Source organism: Giraffa tippelskirchi, chromosome 10 (assembly GCF_054371585.1).
Source record: "Giraffa tippelskirchi isolate mGirTip1 chromosome 10, T2T-mGirTip1v1.2.pri, whole genome shotgun sequence".
In the NCBI taxonomy this organism is placed as follows: Eukaryota; Metazoa; Chordata; class Mammalia; order Artiodactyla; family Giraffidae; genus Giraffa; species Giraffa tippelskirchi.
The window spans coordinates 115131383-115155128 of NC_137284.1; positions in this window are offsets into that span (position 1 = coordinate 115131383).

The window sequence follows — 23746 nt, forward strand, 5'->3', positions numbered from 1 at the left end:
CAGACATATAGTTACAGGGACAGCAAGGAGATCCAACCAGTCAATCCTAAAGAAACTCAACCCTGAATATTCATTGGAAGGACTGATGCTGAAGCTGAAGCTCCAATACTTTGGCCACCTGATGTGGAGAGCTGACTCACTGGAAAAGACCCTGATGCTGGGAAAGATTGAAAGCAGGAGGAGAAGGGAGTGACAGAGGAGGATGAGATGGTTGGATGGCATCACTGACTCAATGGACATGAGTTTGAGCAAACTCTGGGAGATGGTGAAGGACAGGAAAGCCTGGTGTTCTGGAGTCCATGGGGTCACAAAGAGTCAGACATGACTTAGCAACTGAACAACAGCAACAAATACAGACATAATAATGATAACAGCTGATATTGAGGGCTGACCATGTGCCAAGCACCATTCCAACACAATTTAGCATGTGTTGGTTCATGATTCATCCTCACGATTGACCTATTATTACCATTTTACAGATGATGATACTGACATATAAAGGGGCCAATGAAAAGCCCTAAAGTCACATTACAGTAAAAACTAGTAGATGTTAGGTTCAAATATCTGACTCCTAAAGTCTGCTTGATGGCACAGCCCACATTGCTAACTATTAAGCTTGACTGGCTGTCCCTGGAATGGTGTTTCTCAAAGCAGGTGATGTGAACCTGCCAGCATTTGCCTTTGTGATTCCCTTTCTCAGTCTTATGACTGATCTAGTCTTCATGAATGATTAACTCATTCAGTCAAACTATAGAAAAAAGTACAAACATCTTACAAGGCAAAAGGGGCTTGTTTGTACTGAGATATTTCTCAGCTGATCTTAGAGAGATTCAAATGGTTTTTCTACTGTGGGACATCTTTAGTTTTAATTATCCAACCTCAGTTCTCCTGCCTTGTTTTGCCTCTGTCCACTCAAATTGGGAAATATTTGAGAGTATTTTCAGTCATACCACTTAGGAGTCTAAATGTCTGTGAACAGATAAGAATATCTTATTTCATTTTAGAAAAATGAAGATAAGAATAAAAAACCAGAAGGCATAATTTCCACAAGGATGTTTGTGACACTGAAATTTTGGGGAGCACTTTGTATTTGTGATGTGTATGTAATGATCACATAGGCGGCTAAAGATTCACTGATACCCAGAAGATAAACCACAAGAAAAGCGACCAGGAACAACTCCATGCTGGCTGACTTTTCCCAGATCCTTGTGTCTTACCTGGAAATTTGTGCTTTGACTCAGATCCTAGCTCTGAGTGTGAAATCTCACAACAAAAGGAATTAATTATTAAAGTTCTGTGAGGAATTCTGGTCTTTTAAAAATCACTTGCATACCGTCTCTCTGGGTGACATTTTCTGATCGACAAAGCTTGAGTAATGGGTCTGTTAACTTTTTACGTATTGTGGCTACAATGATATAATTCAGGATCTTCTTAAGGATGTGAAAAATTTTTTGCTATCTAGTGACTAAGGACTTTCTATTTTTAATCTGATGAGGTGTCATTTGGGGTGCTATGAACTTTACATACGAATTTATACATCCCCTGATGATTAAAATGGAGCTAGATAACTTATTTAACAAAAAGAAAAAATAAAATTATTATGGTGTTTATGCAACATCGAAAAGCCTACTTCTTGAGGCTGAAAGATACAAATGTAATTATCCAGCATTTGGTAATGTCTAAAAATTAATTTCATTGTTGTCTTCATCTCCCAGCCAAAATGGTATTATCTTTCCTTTCTTCTTCTCTGCCCATTCAGCATTTAGAAGAGAAAGGAAGTAGTTTCCAGCTTTTAGCTGCCATTTTCTTGGATAGTCCAAGTGCATGTGGTCCTGAGCATGCCCACTTAAAATCTGTTTCTCTCTACCCCTCACTTCCACTCCATATTTTTTTTTCTCTTTATGTACTTTAAAAAGTTTACCATAAACATAAGTGAATCTTCGTAAATTCGTAGGATAAGACACAAGAAAAATACAGAGGAATTAATCAAAACACAAGGATGATTTTTTTCCTTCTTCTGAATGTCAGCTTTGAAAAACTCTTTCTGCTAAAGGCCAGAATAAATGTTAATGATTCAAAAGAAAGAAGAAGGAATTAACACATTCATTAATTAGGTTGTATTTGTAGCTGCACTATGAAAAAACACTTGTTAGCTTGAGTGATATCCTTGAATTGTTACAGTTTTCTTCTCTAAAAATGCAAGTATCTCTTCTTTTTCTGTTAATTTAATAAATTTATCTCATTTATTTTTGGTTGTGCTGGGTCTTCGTTGCTGCACATGGGCTTTCTCTCTAGTTGTGGCTATCGGGGGCTACTCTTCATTGCAGTGAACATGCTTCTCATTGCTGTGGCTTCTCTTGTGGAACACAGGCTCTAGGCACATGGGCTTCAGTAGTTGCAGCACTCAGGCTCAATAGTTGTGGCTTGAGGGCTCTAGAGTGCAGGGTCAGTAGTTGCGAGGCGTGGGTTCAGTTGCTCCATGGCGTGTGGAATCTTCCCAGGCCAGGAACTGAATATGTGTCCCCTGCATAGGTTACCAGTCTCAGAACTTCTGATTTAGTAGGTCTGTAGTGGGACTTGAGGTTCTGAATTTCTAATAATACAGAATGATAAAGCTCCAGATGATACAAAAGAACATAGAGGAGAAGGTTATGAGTCACTTAGAATACTCCCTAGAGATAAACCTTGCTAACTTTGGTTTGATATATGTACTTTGATACACTCCGGGGGCAGACATTGCCAGGTATACCTGGTCTGCCCCCTTTACTGCATTCAAAACAACAAAAACGCCCAACTGAAAATCAAACTGCATAGGTTCTCTTGCAGCTAGTCATGTCACAACAGTTATGAATACAATTTTGGCCAATAAAATCTAAGTAGAAGTGTACATGGCAAGGGCCTTCTGGAAACACTATCATCTTCTTAATTGAAAAAAAAAAAGGTTCATGTGGCCTGTGTCTTTTGTACTTTGCCTTTTCTTTCTTCATGTTGCCTGGAGCTTAGATGTGAAGTCTGGAAGGACAGCTGTCATCTTGTGACCTTACGTGGAGGATGGTTTTCTGGGGAGATAGAAGGTGGTTGATTCTGTGAGCAGCCGTACCAGCTCTTTACTGCCTACTCTTTGCACATGAGAAAAATACTTTCTACATCAACTTATCAATACTTCTACATTTGTTTCATGTCTACATAGTTTCCCACCATTTGAATTTACTATAATTGAATTTTTTAAAGCAACCCTTCACTGATAGACATTCAAGTCCTAATTTTTCCTTGTACCTATGAAAAAGAGCACAATTCCTGAGATTTGTTCTCGGAAGAGGAAGACTTGGTCATCTTCTTCCCATTCTGCTCACAAGGATGGTCTCAGCTGTGCTCCCTCCCTGTCCCAGGAAGATCAACTACAGAAACAGGGAAATATGCACCTATCGTATATGGTCCTGCATTTCTGGCTTGAATAAGGAAATCCCAACGATTGATTATATCTAAAAATTGTTATACATCTGAGTTAGGGAGATGAGGGGCGGGGATAAAATCTGGGTCATTTTAAGCAACAGTGTATATGGCCCTCGTAAGTTCAGTCCAAACAAGTTTAGTCCCTTTTCACAATCTGGTATAAACTGGTGAGAAAGATAAGCCTTCTGGCAACATATGATCTTATCTCTCACAGGAGCAAATACTTGTACAACGAGACATACATCCATCCCCCAAACTAACTTTCAGAGATAGTTCAGTCTAAACCAATATAGAAAGGAATTGAAATTTAAAAACTCTCCAATAAAATAATATTACTTAAAATGAATCCAGTTTCCCTCGCTAAATACACTACTTAATCAAACTGCATTCAAAGGTAATGACAATCTCACAGACTGTTGTTTTAAAACAACGGGTGGGTTTTGTTTTCCATTTGGATAAAGGGATCATTTTGGTAATTTTGCCCAAACAAAAGCAGCAGGCTAAAAAGGCAAACTGATATTTTCTTCAGAGAAAAGTTTTGTCAGCAATTAAATAGATAAAAAGAAATTTCTTCAGTTTTCAAAACATTTTAAGCCCCACTGGGCATCTCAGTAAATTTATAATCTTTCCTTTTTTGCTGAGGCTTCTATGAATTCAAAACAAACTTATATCCCACTATTGAATAATCATATGACTCTTTATGACAGAAGGTTCTGTAGACTAGCCTTTAACTACATGTAAGGAAATATTTTGAAATTTTCAAATGGGCGAAAGCATGGCTGGATATCCTTTCAAAGGAACATTTAAATCTCTGGGATTATCTGATCTTATAGGAATGTATACTCCTGTTTATCTTTGACTAGGCTTATTTTATAACTCCTTAAAAATTTATAGAAAACTGATAGGAATGTAAGTAATTCTTGTCCATAAAAATACAGATAGTTTGAAGAATGTATTTAATTGATTCTTGCTTTATGGATAGACTACATTTTGCAAATTCATTTCAAATGGTTTTTATTGCATTTATAATTTGTAGTTCTTTGATTTCTCCTTTGAACCAGCTGTAATATCTTACTGATTCCCTCATAATTTATTTTTGACATGTGTTCATTTTATATTTTTATGAGCATCATGACTTTACCATTTTTGGAAAATCATTTTTTAAGCTCAAATGGTAAACCTTTCATTTATTTTTCACTTATTTTTATTTCACTTCAAAAATAAAATGTACTTTCAAATACACCACTTATTTACAAAAAATTGAATAATAAAGAAATTAGAATCATCTGGAATCATACTATCCACATATAACCACTATTAACAGTTGAATTGTTTTCCTCTATACTTCCTTTCTTAAAAGTGAAAGTGAAAGTTGCTCAGTCGTCTCCGACCCTTTGCGACCCCATGGACTGTAGCCCACCAGGCTTCTCTGTCCGTGGAATTCTCCACGCAAGAATACTGGAGTGGGTAGCCATTCCCTTCTCCAAGGGGTCTTCCAGACCCAGGGATCAAACTTGGGTCTCCTGCATTGCAGGCAGATTCCTTACCATCTGAGCCACCGGGGAAGCCCTCCTTTTTTTAAGTTAAAAGTTAGTTTTTTATCTATGTAACATAAATTCAGCTTAAAAAGTCAAACAGTACTAAATGAAACACTACAAATTTCCTGTTCCATCTCTCCAGCCCACCAGTACCACTTCTCAGAGGAAATCACCTTCAGCTCTTTTGGCTGCATCCCCAGGTGTTTCTCTCCATTTTTAGAAATAATATGCTCTACCTTCTGTCTCTTTAATTTTCAGTTTTATATATTAACTGTTGACTTTAACATCTTGGTAAATGAAGACTGAGTTCTCTCTCCACTTTATTCTTACCCCTTCCCCACTTCCTATCTCCCTTAATCAGTTATATTACAATTTTTAGTTAAATCAAGAAAACAAAGAGTTGGCATTTATATAATTTTATCTATACAAATCTTATTTGCTTCTATGACTACTACCCTGTCCCCTTTCTTGTACATCCTTTGTACTGGAATTGAAAGCTGCCTATTTTTTTCATTAGCTTGATTTTCTGTGTTTTTACATTCCACCCCCTCCCATCAATGTATAATTAATCAGTAGTCAATCTAAGAAAGAAATGGAAAATTTCATTTGCACCAACCTGAGGATTATAACCTGGGAGATAGTCTTTCAGAAAGCTCTGAGGACTGTTCTGCCTGTTAGAGGTCAAGGCACAGTTATATAAGTTTTTGAGACAAAGGGTTATATATCAATGTAGCATATTGACAGTTTACATAGTCCAACAAAGCAGGTAGTAGGTTAGTATGACCCATTACAGGACTGAGAAAGGAATGTTATCTGCTAAGGAGTTACGTTGCTGGCTCCAGGAGAAAATTGTGTGTGTGTGTGTGTGTGTGTGTGTGTGTGTGTGTGTGTACGCGCGCACGCATTCCTCTGTCTTCTAAGGGGATCCAGTTAATGTGTAACACAAAAGAGGGTTAGTGGCTCAAAGGGACCAAGAGAGAACTTTATGTTTAAAAATTTTCTTTTCCTGCCTAAAAAATTTTTATTTCATCAACTACACCCCCAATGCTTTGTCTCTGCTGCATGTCTATCAATAATATTTTCTGTATACTCAATTATATCAATTAATTTTCCCCCCTGGGGTCTGTCTTTTAGAGCTCATATATAAAGATTCTTGTTGTCTTTTTAGAGATGGAGAACAGAAGCAAAAGAGGTCAAGTAACTTGCCCAAGGTCACATAACTAATAAGTTGGGTTACAAGTCCAGAGTTTATGCTCTTAACTACACTCTGTTACACTATGTTACTATGTCATTCTCTTTCCAATACTTTCTGTGTGGCCTGTACTGTCTTTCTGGGAACACTTAGGTCTTCTCTTTGGTTCTCAGCTCTCACAATGATGAGCCTTGTTTGTATTTCATTTGTCATGCTAGGTTTTCAGTGGGTCATTACTACGTGGAGACATGTTTCTTTCAGTTCCAGAAAAATTTCATTCATTATTATTAGCACTTTTATTATTGCTATTTGATAATTTTCTTTCCCCCATCTCTCTTATTACTATTTGGCAACTTCTATTATGCAGATGTTAGAATTCCAAAATTGATCTTTTCTTTTGTTCATCTCTTTATTTTCTTATTTCTTCTTTCCCATTTTTAAACTCTTGGACATTTTGTTTTACTTTATTTTGTTATCTTTATCTTCTAATGCTCTGAACGAGTTTTAATCTGCTACCATATTCTTAATTGAAAAGAGGCCTTTCTTATTCTCCAATTATTCTCTTTATATCAAATTCTGTCCTTCCATATCTCTCAAAGGATATTAATTACTGATTTTTAAAAATGTTTTTTGGTCCTGTTTATGTTCTCTGTTTCCTCTTTGTGCCTTTGTTTATTCATTTAATGTCCAGCTTTCATAGGCTTTCTTCTAGTATCCTATTGTCCTTTCGTATTTAAGACTGAGATGCTTAAAGCTCACTTAACGTTCCATTAATGGGCAAGAATTGGTGACTGGTAGGCATCACTATAGATAACCAGGTGTGGAAACAGTCTTCTGTTGGGGAACCTTAAATATCATTATCACAAGATATTCCCCTGATGCCATTTGGGTCTCCAGGTGTAGAATCTTCCAGCCTCCTGTCTTTGTATCTATATTTCCAGTTGCAGGTTTTCTAAGATTTGGGTAGGGGATGAGGACTGAGACCCTTCCACAGGGTCTATGGGCTCTCATTTAAGATCCCTGGTTTTAGCTTTGTACCTGCTCCCTATCCCAGCCCTCTTATAAGCCTGGTGTCCTCTGAATTGGGCTTTTCCATTTCCAACTCTCCAAAAATAAATCTCCTGGTACTTTTAGGAGGCTGCTTGGGAAACATGGTCATCTGGCTGTGTGGTCTGTCTGCATCCAGACTGTAGACCAACATCTGTGTCGAGCTTCTTGCCTGACCCCTGCCTCCCCTGGCTTCTGGCATCTCCCAATACAGGGTCTCTGGAATGCCACGGAGTGATAAAATGCCTCACATTTTATTGGCCTTGGGTGGTAACTTCATTCTTTTCTGCCAGGTCAGTTCCATCTCCTCCCTCTGCTATTTACCCTCTATCTCCAATCGTCTTCCTGTCCTGTCGTTTTTCCTGGAGCTTCTTTCTGCACATGGATTACTAATTTTTAATTTTCACTTAATTAATTTAGCAAAGTTTTAGGAGGGTGAATAGATAACTGTATGTGTTGTGCCTGCTGGGAATTTCCCTGTGCTTTCTTCATTTCCCTTTTTTGTTAAGGGTTGAATTGTATCCCCTCAAAATCCATATGTTGAAGCCTTGACCCTCAGTACCTCAGAATGTGATCTTATTTTTAAATAAGGTCATTGCAGATGTAATTAGTTAAGATGAGGTTATATTAGAGTAGGGTGGGTCCCCAATCCAATATAATTGGTGTCCTTATAAAAGAGGGGAAATGTGGAAGCAGACACCAGCAGGATGCTGTGTGAAGATGGAGTTTTACTGTTGAAAGCAAAGAGGCCACCAAAAATAATGAGAGAAGCCTGAGACAGACACTTTCCTGGCTCCTTCAGGAGGAACTAACCTTGCCCAAACCTGATCTCATACTTCTAGCCTCCAGAACTGAGAGACAAGAAATTTCTGTTATTGAAGTTACCCAACTGGTAGTGCTTTGTTATGGCAGCCCCCAGAAACTAAAACACTTTAAATACCTTGTTTAATGTACGTATCTTGTTGGTCACCTAAGATCTTTTGTGGAAGGTGGGGAATAAATCAATAAAAGCGAGACTGAAGCTTTGATTATATTCAGCAGCAGCTTCTGTGACTGGCTGGAGAGCCTTCCGGGTAGGAGGTCGACTGTTCCTTAGCTTAGCACAGTTCCTGGAACTTAGTTTGTGTTCAATACATTTTAATTGTTGTTGTTGGTAGTATTGTTGTTTTAATTAAATGTATTTGGTACACTTCTAATTTTAATTCTTTCTTTCTTTCTAAATTTAATTTAGAGAATTGTTATAACTTCTCTGAAAGGATTATTTCATTCAGTGAATCTCGGTGACAAACAGGCTCTGGGCTAGATTCCTGCCAATGGGAAAGGAAAGACAACAAATATAAATCAGGTGTGGGTCTTTCTCTTAAAGGGCTAGTAAGCCACACTGTCTTCTCATTGTTTTTGTTAAGGGCCTCCCCCTCATCCTGGGCCGAGTGAGAAGTTTGGGGGAGGCGATACAAGACAGAAAACGATTGCATGTTGCCATTTTTTCTGCTAAATCATCCCTCAAAAGGAAAGGGTCTGGGACGCTTAGACACAGTCACACTAAAAATCCCGACATTAAAGCCGCTATACAGTGCCTAAAACTTCTACAGTAGCTGGGACATTTCTACAGGCAATAATATTAGAAGCACAGGCTTTTCCGGGCAAAGGTTAGGAGCCGCCTTATGCAGCTTTACTTCAATGGTGACCATCCTGGCCTGCCTCTGTGGGTCTCCCCGGTGGGAGGCATCCCCGACCCTTCTCTGAGCTGCAGAATTAGCCAGGCAGAATTTAGGTGGCAGGAACATACCGTGTGCCGGTTGCGCTCCAGTCCTTTGCGGGGCAGCTGTGGCTATTTGCCGAGGCCTGTGCTGTTTATGACTCAGCATATTTGCTCCAAGGAACCATCTCATTTTCTGACTCCAGCTGCCCACACTGGTCTGGCTGCCGCTGGGGTTTTCCAGCAGGCCAGCACGCTGCCACATCACTGCAGTGTCTGCCATCATCCCCCACGGTTCTTCTGCTCTCCCAGTGTACCCAGAGGGCACTTCGGTCCATTCATTCATTTAAGCACTGTGCAGTGAGCACCTGCTTTGTGCCAGACCCTGTTCAAGGCCCTGGAACTATGAAGACCAGTGAGGTGCAGTTCCCCCAGGAGTAGCTTGCAGCCTGTGAGGATGGGGAGGGGAAGGAGGTTTGGGGGTGGGGTGGGGGTGGGAAGAGTGAAGACTGGCAGATGATTTATTGTGCAGGTTCTTGGCCATTGGTGTTGGTCTCTACTACCTCTTTCCTCCATTTTAAAACCAGATCCTTTGTGGACCCCTGCCACCTGAGAGCTTCTTTTTGTCTCTCCATTCATTGTCAGACTTTACTATGTGATGGCACCGAGTCAGTAAACACAATGTGGCTGCTAGCCTAGACTAGGGCCATACTGGTAAGACCATGAGTCTCTCATCTGCTCCTCTCCCCCACCAAGGAAGCCAGCGCCTTTCCCCGGGTTTCACTTACCTTTCCATTGCAGGTATGTGGTTTTTGACCCAGTAAAACACCTGTTTGTCTCCATAGATGGTGCCTGCTCTGCCCTGGAAGCCTTGATTTCATCCTGATTTTCTTTCTTTCTAAACAAGAACCCAACCATATTCAGCCAGACCAGCATGGTCTCTTCCCTCTCATGATCATTCATTTGGCTGTCATGGTTTTTCTTGTAACATCCTTCATATTGGTGTTTGGTGGTGTTGTTTTGTTGTGTCATAATTTGGCTTTTTATGTAGATCATGTATGGTCCTTGTTCTCAGACCTAATAATATTCACCACTCCCTCTTCTGGAATCTGCTAAGACTGGGATTAGAGTTTTTCTTTTTCTTTTTAGTTAACTGGCTCATGTGCCAGGCCTGACCTGTGAGCCCTCAGATCCACTCCTTGCCCTTTCCTGCTCTGCATCACAGGAAGCTGAATTTCCTAGAATCCTGTGTCAGCTGGCTTCTGGCTGGGTTTGGTCAATGGAAGGTACCAATGGGAACTGGATGGTGGGAGAAAGGCCTGGTGGCTCAGAGGGTAAAGCGTCTGCCTGCAATGCAGGAGACCTGGGTTCAATCCCTGGGTCGGGAAGATCCCCTGGAGAAGGAAATGGCAACCCACTCCAGTATTCTTGCCTGGAGAATCCCATGGACGGAGGAGCCTGGTAGGCTACAGTCCATGGGGTCCCAAAAAAAGTCGGACACAACTGAGCGACTTCACGTGGTATTTCTCCTGTCCTTCCCTGCATCCATAGGTTCTTCTCTGATGGCACCTATGGCAGCTCCTTCATGGCTCCAGTCCCCAGAGGACAGGCCCGTTGTAGTTTCAGCTTCCACAGGGTGATCCGGCTTCTGGATTCTGGCAATACCACCTTTTCTTTGTGACCCTCCATTCCAGGGATGGTAGTAACTTCCTGCTGCTGTTAATTTTTGAATTGCCTCAACACCTCCTAGTAGCTACCCCGTGTTTTTGTCTCTCAAGAAACCAAAATACTCAGAATGCTGTTTCTTGGTTGGGCCATAGCTGATATAGCTATTCCTTCCTCTTTCTTTGCCCCTCTTCCTTCCTTCCCTTTTGGAAGTGGTAGAAATCATTAGATTTTTTTTTTTAAATTTTGTGCCACAAATCGTCTTTCCAAGGCCAACTACTACTTTTTGAATCCTCCATCCTTGTTTGTCTCTCCCAACACCATCAAAACATGAAGGAAATAGATGTCTATGAGCTGTTCTGGGAACCTGTCATTTTTATATTGCCTAGATAAGCACTTATACTGACACTCTATAATCCAAATATACAAGTGAAATTTTTGGACATGATCCATTTGTAAATGATCAACTTGCTGGGATAACAACAATCCAAGTCTGCTTTTTGGAGAACTGTTGATGATTAAAACTGGAAAGATTGTAGTGCTCTTCCTGGCTGGGTTCATTTCACCCCGGATTGACATTAAAGGAAGTATATTGTTCACAGTACAGATACAGGCTCTTCACTGCATCTATCTGTTGGGGATGAACTAGAGCATGAAAGTCAATGCAAAGGCAATATTATTTCTTCAAAGGTAACTATCCTTTTGGAAATGGTACTTAATTTTTTTTTTAATGTCACTGAATTGCTACTGTTATCAGTAGCAAAGCCGACTTATGGAACCTCCTCTCTGCCAAAATAGTAGTCATTCCTGTGAAATGCCACCTCCTTGATTATATTGAGTTTTGGTGAGTTACATTGCATCAGTCAAAGAAGAGGTGAGAAATGAAACAAACATTACATATACCATCCTTCTATTCAGGTACCAGAGTTGGTATTCTGTTTTCTTCTGAGTACTGATTATTCCCCATCTCACGGCAATTTCTATGCCTGTCTTTGTAAAGAAATAAAGCAACATAATGAGAAGGAAATGATAACTTGTAAATGTTGATCCCTTCATAGACATTAGGATGGATTATATTCTGACATATTTGTCATAAATACGGATATGGAAGACTGCCCATTGCAAAAGTCACCCATGTGTTTGCCAAAACAAATGTAAGCACTGTTTAACATTCTGTCTTTAGAAAGTACAGAAACATACCAATTTTTAAAAATTGAATTTTAAAGATTATAATCAAACACCCTGATTTATTCTGCCTATCCTGCCAAAAGGGAATCATTTCTTACACAGTTGCCTAGCATTTAGGGCTTGGAAGAGACATGACATTTACCGTGCTATGCTGAAGTAAGACCAAGGGGAAAGGATATAATGTTGCCTAGGGGTTTTATAAAAGAAATTGCATAACTTGAAAAGTGAACCAGAAACCTGCACACCAAGGTAATTTCATAATGATCAGAGCAGGAATTTGGGGGTAATTTTGCATAGATAAATTTCATACCTAATTTTCAGTGCTTCTGCACATGTGGTCCATATGTTTACCCCAAAGCGTTTTTGCCTTCAGCCAGAACATGCTCAGAAGGGACCTGTGACATTTTCACATTCACAAGCTAAAAGGATCTATATCTCTTTCTCAGTGTCCCTTTACTTCTGTGTCATTTTCTGTTCTGTTGCCATTTCACAGGAGTAGGTTGAAAGGTGCCCTTAAGGTGATTTTCATGGCTTACAGTCAAATGCAGAAAGCCAATGTAAAGACAGAGGCCAATTGTTGGAAAAGGTCACTGCTGCTTTCATCAGCTGACACATGAACCAGGGAACAGGTACCATATCAATGAAAAAAAAAAAAAAAGTCATGGGTAAAATCAGCCCACTGCATCCTCAGTGCCATATCCTGGGCAGTCTGCAGACCAATCTTGCTTCTAATGAGAGATACTATTTGCTTTGGCTGGAGCAGGCTTTTTTTTTTTTTTTTAAAGAAAAAACAGGATAAAAATAGGTGGAACAGGAAGGCATACATGCCTTATTGAAAGAAAGTATGCTAGTTGCTGAAATTTAGGGCTTCATTTTTAAAGACTAACATCTTAATGGAGATACTACTCTTAGAGAGGTAATTAAGTCAGAGTCAACTGCAGTTCCTAGGCATGCCTCCCTTGAGGGTGAACCATCCAAGAATGATGGGCTGTGAAGTTGCTGAGCTTTGCTGAAGCTGTTCTAGACTTGCGCTATTAGTAGATGGCTCTAGATCTTAGCTGCAGTCCTCACTCTTATTCATATCTCCATAGAGTCCCCTAGTGTAACTGAGATCACAAAGATGCCCACTGATACTTTTTTGATCAAGCAAGCTTCACTAAAGATCTTTGGAAGGACTTGTTGCTTAGGTTTTTTTCTGTTGGATTATAGATGTCAGTGACAGGAAGTGTACATGAGCTAGAAAAGTGGAGCCAAGCAGCAGATGTAATTTAAAACATTTGTAAAACAAACAAACTCACTGTGTGTGTATATATATATATATGTATATATGTGTGTGTGTGTGTTTAAATATGTAGAAAGACTTAGTCCTCTAGATAGCTGGAGTTTGCAACTGAAATGTTATGTGTGTGAGTTTGAGTGACTTGAATTTTCTAGTGTTAAAAAAGAAAACGTACATATTTTGTAATAGCACAGACTCTTCACAGTACTAGCATAGCACTTGCTCATTGTTTTACAAGAAAAGTGTTTATTATTAATAATTAGCTAGGTTAGATGATTTTGATACCAGGGTTTTAGTCCTGGTTCTGCCACCAGGCAGCGGCTGTGTAACCTTGTTTAGATTGCTTAACCTTTCTTGACTTCCATTTCCTGCTCTACAACATGAGGGGATTAAAGTAGATCAGTGATTCTCAAATTGTTGGCCCCAGCTCACTAGTGAACCATGAAATCAACCTAGTGGGTTATGATGAGCATTTAAAAAAAATTGAATAACATAGAAAATATTAGGGTGCATTATATGTCATATGACTAAATAGTTTCCAGAAGATTTTCGTGTAAATCTATGTTCATATACTTATGCATGTACAGCATTGCAAGGAGAACTTTTTTCTTACTATGAAGTGAAGTCAAAGAAGTTTGAAAACACTGAGACAGATTATCTCTAGGATTAAAACCTAAGATTCCCCAAAATAGGCATTCCTGGTCATACTAGGATGCATACCAGTATGTATCAAAGCACTTCAAGCTTGGCTGAGAAAATGGGACTGGTAGAGCTGTGTGTCCCTTGCCTTGTTCAGAATGAGCCTTTAGCCCACCTAGAAGGGGACTCTCCAGAGGGAGTACACATTGGTGGCATCACCATTATTAGACAAGATCAGGGAGAAAAGCAACCATTGGTCCAACGCCTCCAGATTGTGCTGTGGGGATATTGTTGAGATCCCAGTAACAAATGTCTCTAGCCCTTCTCACCCCTCTTTCCTTCCCTCTCCCCTTTTGGAAGAGTGCGCAGGAGGGAGAACAGATCAAGGGTATTTTTAGATGGTCTCAGGCATAAGAGGAAAACACTGTTCCATTTTCCTCTCTTATTCTTATGGAATGCCCGATAGAAGACCAGCTCCAAAACAGTGAGAGGTCACTGAATAGCTGACAACCTGCAGAGCACACAGTTGAAAATCGTGTCTTGTCTCTAAAAAAAATCTTTCTCACGCAAAATGTTGACCAGGTTCTGTTTATTCTGGAAGCGATTCGGTCTTTACAGGAAAACTCTCACTATTGTTAACAAGATACATCTTGCAGTTGAACTAAGCAATGAAACATGCTGTTGTTGAAAGATCACTCTCCTATTTCATGGTAGAAGTGTGGACCCAGGAGGAGGGAAGATGAGTGTCCTCTCTGCCTTAATTTGTCCCTGGAACTTTATAAAAATACATAGTTGGTGTTATTCTATCTTTCTCTGACTCCTTCAGAGGAGGGGTGCCTTTTTCTAATTCATATGAGGGTGTCTTATGGGCTAGCAGTGATCTTGGATGTGAATTATTGATCTCAAAGCACTCTGATAGGTGCTCTAGGGAGATGTGTGAAAGTGTTACTGAAACATAAAGGAGAAAGCAACTGAGTGGTGCCTGGTAATTCAGAAGAAAGTTGGAATTCCAGGCAAGAGTAGCAGAACACTGGAACAGCTGTTCTGCATCGTGTGAAAGGCTTCCTCCACTGGTTGGAGTGTTGATGTCATTGAATCTCACAATCAAAATCCCATCAGTGGTTAGAAATAAGCCTGAGCATCAGTATCAACTCCAATAGCAACTTATATTTAATAAGCAAAATTGAATCCAGAGCAGAGTTATCCCTGCTGCGCGTGTGGTGTATGTGTGTGCGCTCAGTCGCATTCAATTCTTTGCAATCCCATGGACTGTAGTCCGCCAGGCTCCTCTGTCCATGGAATTTTCCAGGCAAGAATACTGGAGTGGGTTGCCATGCTCTCCTCCAGGGGATCTTCTCAACCCAGGGGTGGAACCTGAGTTTCTTATGTCATTGGCAGACAGGTTCTTTACCACTGCGCCACCTGGGAAGCCTTGGTTATATAAGTTGGTAAATTTGAATGGAGCTGCATTTGTAATGCACTCAGCAACTTTTGATTTAACAAGCAATTCCTTGATCCTGAGTAAATCAAACACTTTTCTGTGACATTGACAGTATATGGAGAAATAAAATGATAAGAGGTGAATCATTCTGGAAGCTTAAATGAGGATGTAACATATTTTCCCTCGTCTTTAATTTTTATTTAAAGAAACAAGCTTTCTGGCTAGTTCCGAACTTTTTATAAAGTACCATATGATAGCGGGCTACAGTTCATGGGGTCAGAAAGAGTCTGAGCAACTAACACACACAGTAGCTTAAAGACTATTGTTTTAAAAGGCATATGTACTATTCATATGATCTTTGGTGAAGGTGACTCTTCTCTAGAAAGATAATCAAGTTACTTTAAGCAGTATATCAGATTGTTGGTGGTTGAAGCATTCGAAGAAAGAAAAACTCAAAATTCATTGTTTGATGATAGGTCTCTGTATTCTAGGTTCTAAATAAAAATGTTTCACATGTTTTTCTAAAAATTATTTCTTTAAAAAAAATCCTACAAAGAATGTCAGGTTGCAGTATATATCTGAAAGCAAAAGTCATTTTTCCCCCTATTATATTGAGGGATTGGTCTAGAATGTCCTTGACAGTTTAAACACCCATTGAGTAATTCTATAACCCTTTGCCAGATATTCATCACACTGTTAAATGAAAAGTATTTAAAAAGTTGTTTTATGTAAGTTTGTTCTTCACTCTCTTGGTTTACATCATCCAATCTAGGCATATTTGTTCCTTCATTCAACAAATATTTATAGATTGCCTATAACGTGTGTGTTGCCTTTGGGGGCAGAGTGGTAAAAGACAAGTCCCCACCCTCAGGCCGCTTACAGTTTTGGGAGAGTAGGGAGGAAATACATTGAGTAAACATATATTAGATGGTCAGAAGGAGGATAAGAGGGGTGAGGAGTCTGAGTGCGGAGATGGGTGTGTTATTTCATTGAGTTCCAGGCATTCTTCCAAAAGGGTGGCTATATCACTATTTTATCACTAAAGAAGAAAAGCTCTTTGGAGCAGAGAGAAACAGAGGGGAGGAAAGTTAGAAAGGCCAGGAAAGGGGCACTTGTCCAGACCTCTCCGCCCCAGTAGAAATCTGAACAGGAAATGAGGTGTCCAGTAGCCTGAAAATCAGGAGAGAGACTTCTAAAAGACCTTAGAATGGGCCTCTCCTTTATGAGTCTGTGCTCTGTGGCTTTCATGAGTCCTTGGGCTTTCTGATGTCTCCCAGAAAGAAGGGCTTGTGGATAAACAGTCTCTCTCTCTCATGTTAGAGCAAGATGAACTGAATTTAGGGGAGGGAACAAAACATGAGTAAGCAACTGGAGTGCCTGGTAGGGGCTGCCATGCTTTGTATGATTGCAAACAACTGCAGACAAGACTCTGCAAGATACCCCAGCTCAGATAAATGATCCCCCAAATTTCTCTTCCCTTAAAAGAAAACTCCTGAGAACCTGGAGAAAAAGAACAGTTCTACTAAGAATGTAATATTATGTCCATGGGACACAAAATTAAGAGATTTAAAGAGAGGTTGAGGGACTTCCCTGGTGGTCTAGTGGTTAAGAATCCACTTTCCAATGCAGGGGATGTGGTTTAATCCCTGGTCGAGGAACTAAGATCCCACATGTCCCAGGGGCAACTAAGTCCTCCCCAAGGAAGATCCCACATGCTGCAACTAAGACCCTGTGGTGTGGGTGCTCAGTCACTTCAGTCGTGTCTGATTCTTTGCAGCTCCATGGACTATAGCCTGCCAGGCTCCTTTGTCTGTGGAATTCTCCAGGCAAGAATACTAGAGTGGGTTGCTATTTCCCCCTCCAGGGGATCTTCCCGACCCAATGATTGAACTCACGTTTCTTATGTCTCCTGCATTGGCAGGCAGGTTCTTTATCACTAGTGCCCTATGTAGCCAAACACATACTAAAAAAAATTAAGAGAGGTTGAGGGTATTTGTATATGTGCTTTGGTGGGGGACAATAGTGGGAGTTTGATCTTCATAAGGTGCTATTAAAGGGGCTTATATTAGGAAGCATATGATACATTCCACTTTATAAGATCAGCATCTGAGGGGTAAAATTCGTACTGATTTATGAAGTTTAAAGATTAGAAGCTGAGTTTTCAAACGATGTTAGAAAAGTTAAATCGTTTGAGATTTGTAACAGAATTTCCCAGGGATTCATAAATGCAAGATGTCATTTGATCAAAATTGTTTGAATTTAGGGGGAACACTTGCCCTTCAATTTGGCTCTACCTTCAAACCGTGGGCAGGAGTATTCTTTGTGTGCAAATCAAAAGTTAAGTGATTTACAATCTAGTCCAGCCTCTCTACTTCCTCTAGCTTGGAAATAATTATCTCCATTGAATAGTTAGTTCAGAGTATTTTGAAAGGACTCTTAAGGAAAATTCTTTCCCACGCAGGTCTGCTTCAGGAGAGTCAGCAAGCAACAAGTAGGTCTGAGCTGCTTTCAGAAATAAATCGTCTCTTACAATGTTCTGTTCAGTTAAACTAAGCAAACATATGGAATAAGACAGACTTGCTGGGCAGGATTTTGAGCTGGATTTCAATCTACTTTAAATTCCCCTTCTCCTTGAATTGTGATTCTTGTGTACATGTCAACTCCTGGCTGGAAGTTTGGGGGTGACTGCAAAGCCTGGGGTGCGTGCTACACACTTGACTCATTCTGTCTGAGTCACTTGTTCACTGGTGTTAGGTGAGCTGCACAGATAATGATGACCCTTGGGGGCTTAACTTTCATGCTTGACCCTCTGTAGTAGCAGCCATGGTCAGTGGGAGGGTTCCCAGCTGGGCGGATCGCTTTGGATTTATGAGGGACTCTGACATCAACTCATCTTTTTCCTTTGATTGATGACGTCATCTCTAATGTGACATATGCTGCTGCTTAGTCGCTTCAGTTGTGTCTGACTATGCGACCCTGTGAACGGCAGCCTGACAGACTCCTTTGTCCATGGGATCCTCTAGGCAAGAGTACTAGAGTGGGTTGCTATGCCCTCCTCCAGGGGATCTTCCCAACCCAGGGACTGAACCCAAGTCTCCTGCATTGCAGGCAGATTCTTTATCACTGAGCCACCAGGGAAGCCCAACGTGACATATACTTAATTATAACCAAGAAGTTGGGAAATTTTAATAATGTGAAATATACCTAACTATTAAAATTTCCTAATTTTTTGGTCAAAGGTAGCTAAAAATGACCTCTTCTTACACATAAAGAATCCTCTATGAAACACTATATCTGACATCAATGACTGGACAAAATTTATCCAATTTTATTGTTTCTCTTTCTCCCCTTTCATTTTTGATCTACTGTATTGAATAGCTTTCTGTCAAGTTTATAAACCTGATTTGAATGAAATTTGAGCTTCTGATTTGGCCTCAGGATCAGATTGCCAGGATAATATTTCTTCTATGAATAACTATAGACAAGACTTTAAGTTTCTCTCTATATATATACACATATTCTACAATAGCTAATATATGTATATTACATATGCATATATGTATAATATTTATATAGATATATTCAACAATAGTCCCTAAATATTTTCTAATGCTTCCTTTAATTCCTTTAACAGCAGTGCCTTTGAATTTTAACATTAGTCAATCTCTGTGTATAATTGTAATAGAATGTGCCTTAAAATAGATTGAAGCCAGAATTAGTTGCCATTTTTTAGGCCAAAAGGGGTCAAATAGTGACAATTTGATATGGTAAGACCTGGTATAATATCCACGCATCCCGCAAATACCCAAGTGCCTATGGTGTGCCTTCTGCCAGTTGCCATGGGAGATGGAAAATGGGAATGAGTGGCTCCTCCTTGAAGCCTCTAGTCTATACAGCACAACTTGAGTACTAGGTAGAAAGCAATTCATTCTTTGGAAGAGTAGCACCTTGGTTTGCAGGAGCGGCCCATGCTTTCAAGGGTAATTCCCTACACTTTCATTGGAGTAACCAGAAGTCCACAGAATCCATGACAAAGCCCTATTCTCAAGAATCTTTGGTGCCCCAAAGCCTTCTAAGTCAAGTTCAGAGCCCTTAATCAAGCAATTAAAGTACCTTGCTGTTGTTCAGTCGCTAAGTTGTGTCTGACTCTTTGTGACCCCATCGACTGTAGCATGCCAGTCTCCTCTCTCCTCCAGTATCTCCCACAGTTTGCTCAAATTCATGTCCATTAAGTCAGCGAGGCTATCTAACCGTCTTATCTTCTGCTGTTCCCTTCTCCTTTTGCCTTCAATCTTTCCCACCATCAGGATCTTTTCCAGTGAGTTGGCTCTTTGCATCAGGTGGCCAAACTACTGGAGCTTCAGCTTCAGCATCAGTGGTTCCAATGAATATTCAGGGTTGGTTTCCTTGAGGATTGATTGATTTGATCTCCTTGCAGTCCAAGGGACTCTCAAGAGTCTTCTCTAGCACCACAACTTAAAAGCATCAATTCTTTGGTGCTCAGCCTTCTTTAGGGTCCAACTCTTAAAAGTACCTACCTGACATTATTCCCTTTCCCTTATGTTTATATCAAGGGCTTCCCTGGTGGCTCAGCTGGTAAAGAATCTGCCTGCCATGCGGGAGACCTAGGTTCAATCCCTGCGTTGCCAAGATCCCCTGGAGAAGGGAACGGCTCCCTGGCTGTTCTGACCTGGAGAATTCCATGGATAGAGGAGCCTGGAGGGCTGCAGCCCATAGGGTCGCACAGAGTTTTGGACACGACTGAAGCAACTTAGCATGCACGTAGAGCCTGATGCAGAGTAAGCACTCATTAAACGTTTGTTATCACAATTTCTGCCTGTCCAAATCTCACTTATCATTTTTTTCCTTTCTGAAATTTTATTTATTAAACCATAGCTGATTTACAGTATTGTGTTATTTTTCAGGCATACAGCTTCAGATTCTTTCTCTTACTAGGTTATTATAAGATATTGAATATAGTTCCCTATGCTGTACAGGGAGCTGTAGGACCTTGTTGTTTATTTTATATATAGTGTTTATCTATTAATCCCTTGCTCTTAATTTATCCCTCTCCTCCCCTTTCCCCTTTGGCAACCAGAAATTGGTTTTCTATGTCTGTGATTCTGTTTCTGTTTTGTAAGCAAGTTGGTTTGTATCATCTTCTTTTTTTAGATTCCACATATAAGTGATATCATAAGATACTTGTCTTCTGCCTGATTTCCTTCAGCTGGCGTGATAATTTCTAGGTCTGTCCATGTTGCTGCAAATGGTAACATTTCATTCTTTTTTATGGCTGTCACCCATCTTTGAAGGCTCCAGGCAGGGCCACCTTCTCCCAAGGCCTCCTGCAGTGTTCCCAGTTGCAATTTCTCTTTCCTGTCTCTAGTTTCTCACAGCACATCTGTAACTGTTGCATGATGCTTTTACTTCTCATTAGCATCTATGTCTTATTTTCTCTACTAATTTGTGAAGTTTGAAGATGGGAGCTGCAGGGCTGCAATGCAGTGCAGAACTACTGCAGACTCCACAGGTGAGGAGCACGGTTCTTGACAAAACTGCCCTCCCTTCAGGTTCAGACACCAGCAGGAGGTCTCCAGGCCACTACACTTCCGACCAGCTGGCTACAAATTCAGGGTTTCCCACAACTCTCTCAAGTTTGCTGATTACTAGGACTCATAAAACTCAGGAAAGCACTATACTTCTGATTACAATTTTATTATAAAGGACCAATAAGGGTATAAACCAGCCAAATGAAGAGACACATAAGGCAAGTGTCTCAAGCACAGAGCTTCCGTGTCCTCTCAGGGTGGACTCAAGACATGTCATCTTCTGGGCACTTTGATGTGTTCACCAACCAGGAAGCTCACGGGAACTTTGGGTACCCCAAATTTTTATTGGGGTCTCATTATTCAGGCACGATTGATTAAATCATTGGTCACATGACTGAATTCAATCCCCAGCCCCCTTCCTTCCTGGAGATCAGGTTGATAACACCTGGATCAAAGCCCTAACCCTGAAATCACATGCTTCATCTCTCCATCATGACCCCACCCTCCCATGAGTGATCTCCTTATCAAAATCTCAGGTGTTGTCCAGGGGCCCACCATGAAGAAAAAAGGCACTTCTATCACTTGGAAAACTCCAAGAGTTTTGAATTCCCCTCTCAGGAACCCAGGACAAAGACCAAATTCCTTATTATGGAAAAACAGATATTTCTGATTGGCTTTAAATCCCCTCCCAAGTCTCGTACAATGCATTGCACATAACAGACACTCACATTTATTAAAAGAATGGGCAAAGGTGTGCTTTTGGAAGAAGTTTATATAGGATGGATTATACAGACCAGTTAAGTCTACAGTCGCTAATTGACTTGATGTTATTTCACTGACCCTTTCAATACTCTGTTGATAGTGAGACTGAAGAAATAGAAACTTTACAAAAGTTAAATCTTTCTATTGCTCTCTTCGATCCCCCCAATTATAAAGTCCTGCAGTAATTCTCTGTACCTTGAATTTTTCCAAGAGTTCCCTCCACTAGAAAGTTAAAGGTAGTCTTAAGTGGGAAGAACTCTGGCCTCTTATTTAACTGATTTTTAAAACTAGCTTGCAGTAAGTTTGTAAAGAAAGATTGTACTCTATATTGCCATTAATAATACTCTTTTAAGACCTTCGAGGTTACTTATCTCAATGATCCATTCACAGTATCTGCACTCCATGATATTAGGGATTTGCTTTAAAATAATCCTGGAAGGGAAGGGGTTACAAATGAAACAAGAATGTTCATGAGTTAATAAATGTTGGAACTGCTGATGGATTTCATTAAGAATTTAATGTAATTTTTGTGTTTATTTTATAGAATATATTTACATTATACTCTTTTTTCTGCTGTATATTTTTGGGAATTTTTCATGATTAAAAAGTTTTAAAAATTTTGTCTCCAAAACTGAGGATCTCACGCAAAGTGGTATGTAACAACTTAGGGGCCATTCTACTTTAGGTAATGAGTCTTACAAACCAGTACTTCACCCAACTGATGTGTTTATAGTATCCAACATCCAAAAGGTGAGTTTTGGAAGACAGGTGTCACTGCTGCCTCAATGACTGCCCTCATCCATCCTCCTCCATGCATCTGGCACCAACTTCACTTGGCAAGCCCTATGCAAGCTAATCCTCTCACTGGAAACGTTGCTGTTTAAAGTACCCCTGAGTTATGATGCTGCTGCTACTCCAGATTCTTCACTGAGAGTCAAGGAAATAGAAAAGCAAATCAACAAAGCTGGTTTATTCTTTGGGAGAAGTAAGATCAAGATAGAAATCAAAAATAACATGAATGCCAGGGTTGTTGCTGAATGTGAGACCATGCCCCTCTGGACCATGACTAGATGGACGAATCTTCTGAAATGACACAAAATAAGTCAGGGAAACAGGAATGTAATTCTTTAGCTTTGAAATAAACACTGTAATGAATTGGAAGAGTAACAGATTTACCTAGGCTGGGCTGGCTATTTATGAACCTTGTGTCTCAGACCCAAAGAAGGAGCCTCCAAAGTGGCTGGCTTTGGGGCACACAGAAGACAGGCTGCAAGAGACTTCTGGAGGTACTTTATCTGTAGGTATAACACCCTCTGGGGTTATGGATCTCAGATAGTATGAGGTTCATTTGGAGCATACACTGAAAACAACAGTTGCACAAGCCCAGGCTGTTATGAAGTCTGCTTAACTAGCAGGATCGCAAATAGCAAATTAACCATAAAGACTTTACTTTCATGAATTTGAAAGGAATCAAAGTGATTAGCATCAACTACAGGAAGCATCCTAGATTAGAATATAGAAGCTCCTAAACAGTATTCTTTTTTAAAAAAATTTTAATTTAATGTTTATAAACACAAAAAATATAACTCACATGAATGCAAGTTATGATGCATAATTAAATAAACACTTAGGAGCCTACTGTCCAGTTAAGGAACTAGACCATTACCAGTTATATCCCTCCCTCCTTCTCTCCACACTGCATCAGTAACTACTATCCTGAATTTTCTGTTTATCATTTCCTTGTTTTTAATTACTCATTTTGAACCCTTACAAAATATACATTGATTTTGCTTGGGTTTGGGCTTTATAAAATGACATCATTATATTTGTAGTCTCTCAGGACTTGCTTTTTTCCCCCCACTTAGTATTGTGTTTCTAAGCTTGATCCATGGCCATGTGAAGAGTTGTTTGTTCATTTTCACTGCTGTGTAATAATCCATTGTGTGAGTAGAGCACAGTTTATCCATTTGCTGTTTTCAGTGTTTCAGTGTCATGAGCAGTGCTGCTATGACCATTCTCATGTCTGCCTCCCAGGGTACATGGACAAGAGTTTTTCTGGGTGGAAAGGCTGGACATCAGGACATCAATGTTCAATTTTACATGATAAATGGAATGTCATTACAATACAAGGGAATGTCAAATTGCTTTCCAAAGTAGTTGTACTAATTTCGACTCCCAGCAGCACTGAGCAAGCATTACCATTCATTTACGTCATCTCCAATCACTTACACTGTTGGACTTCTGGAATTTTGCCACTCTAGTGGGTATAAAATATCTCATTGAAGGTTTAAATT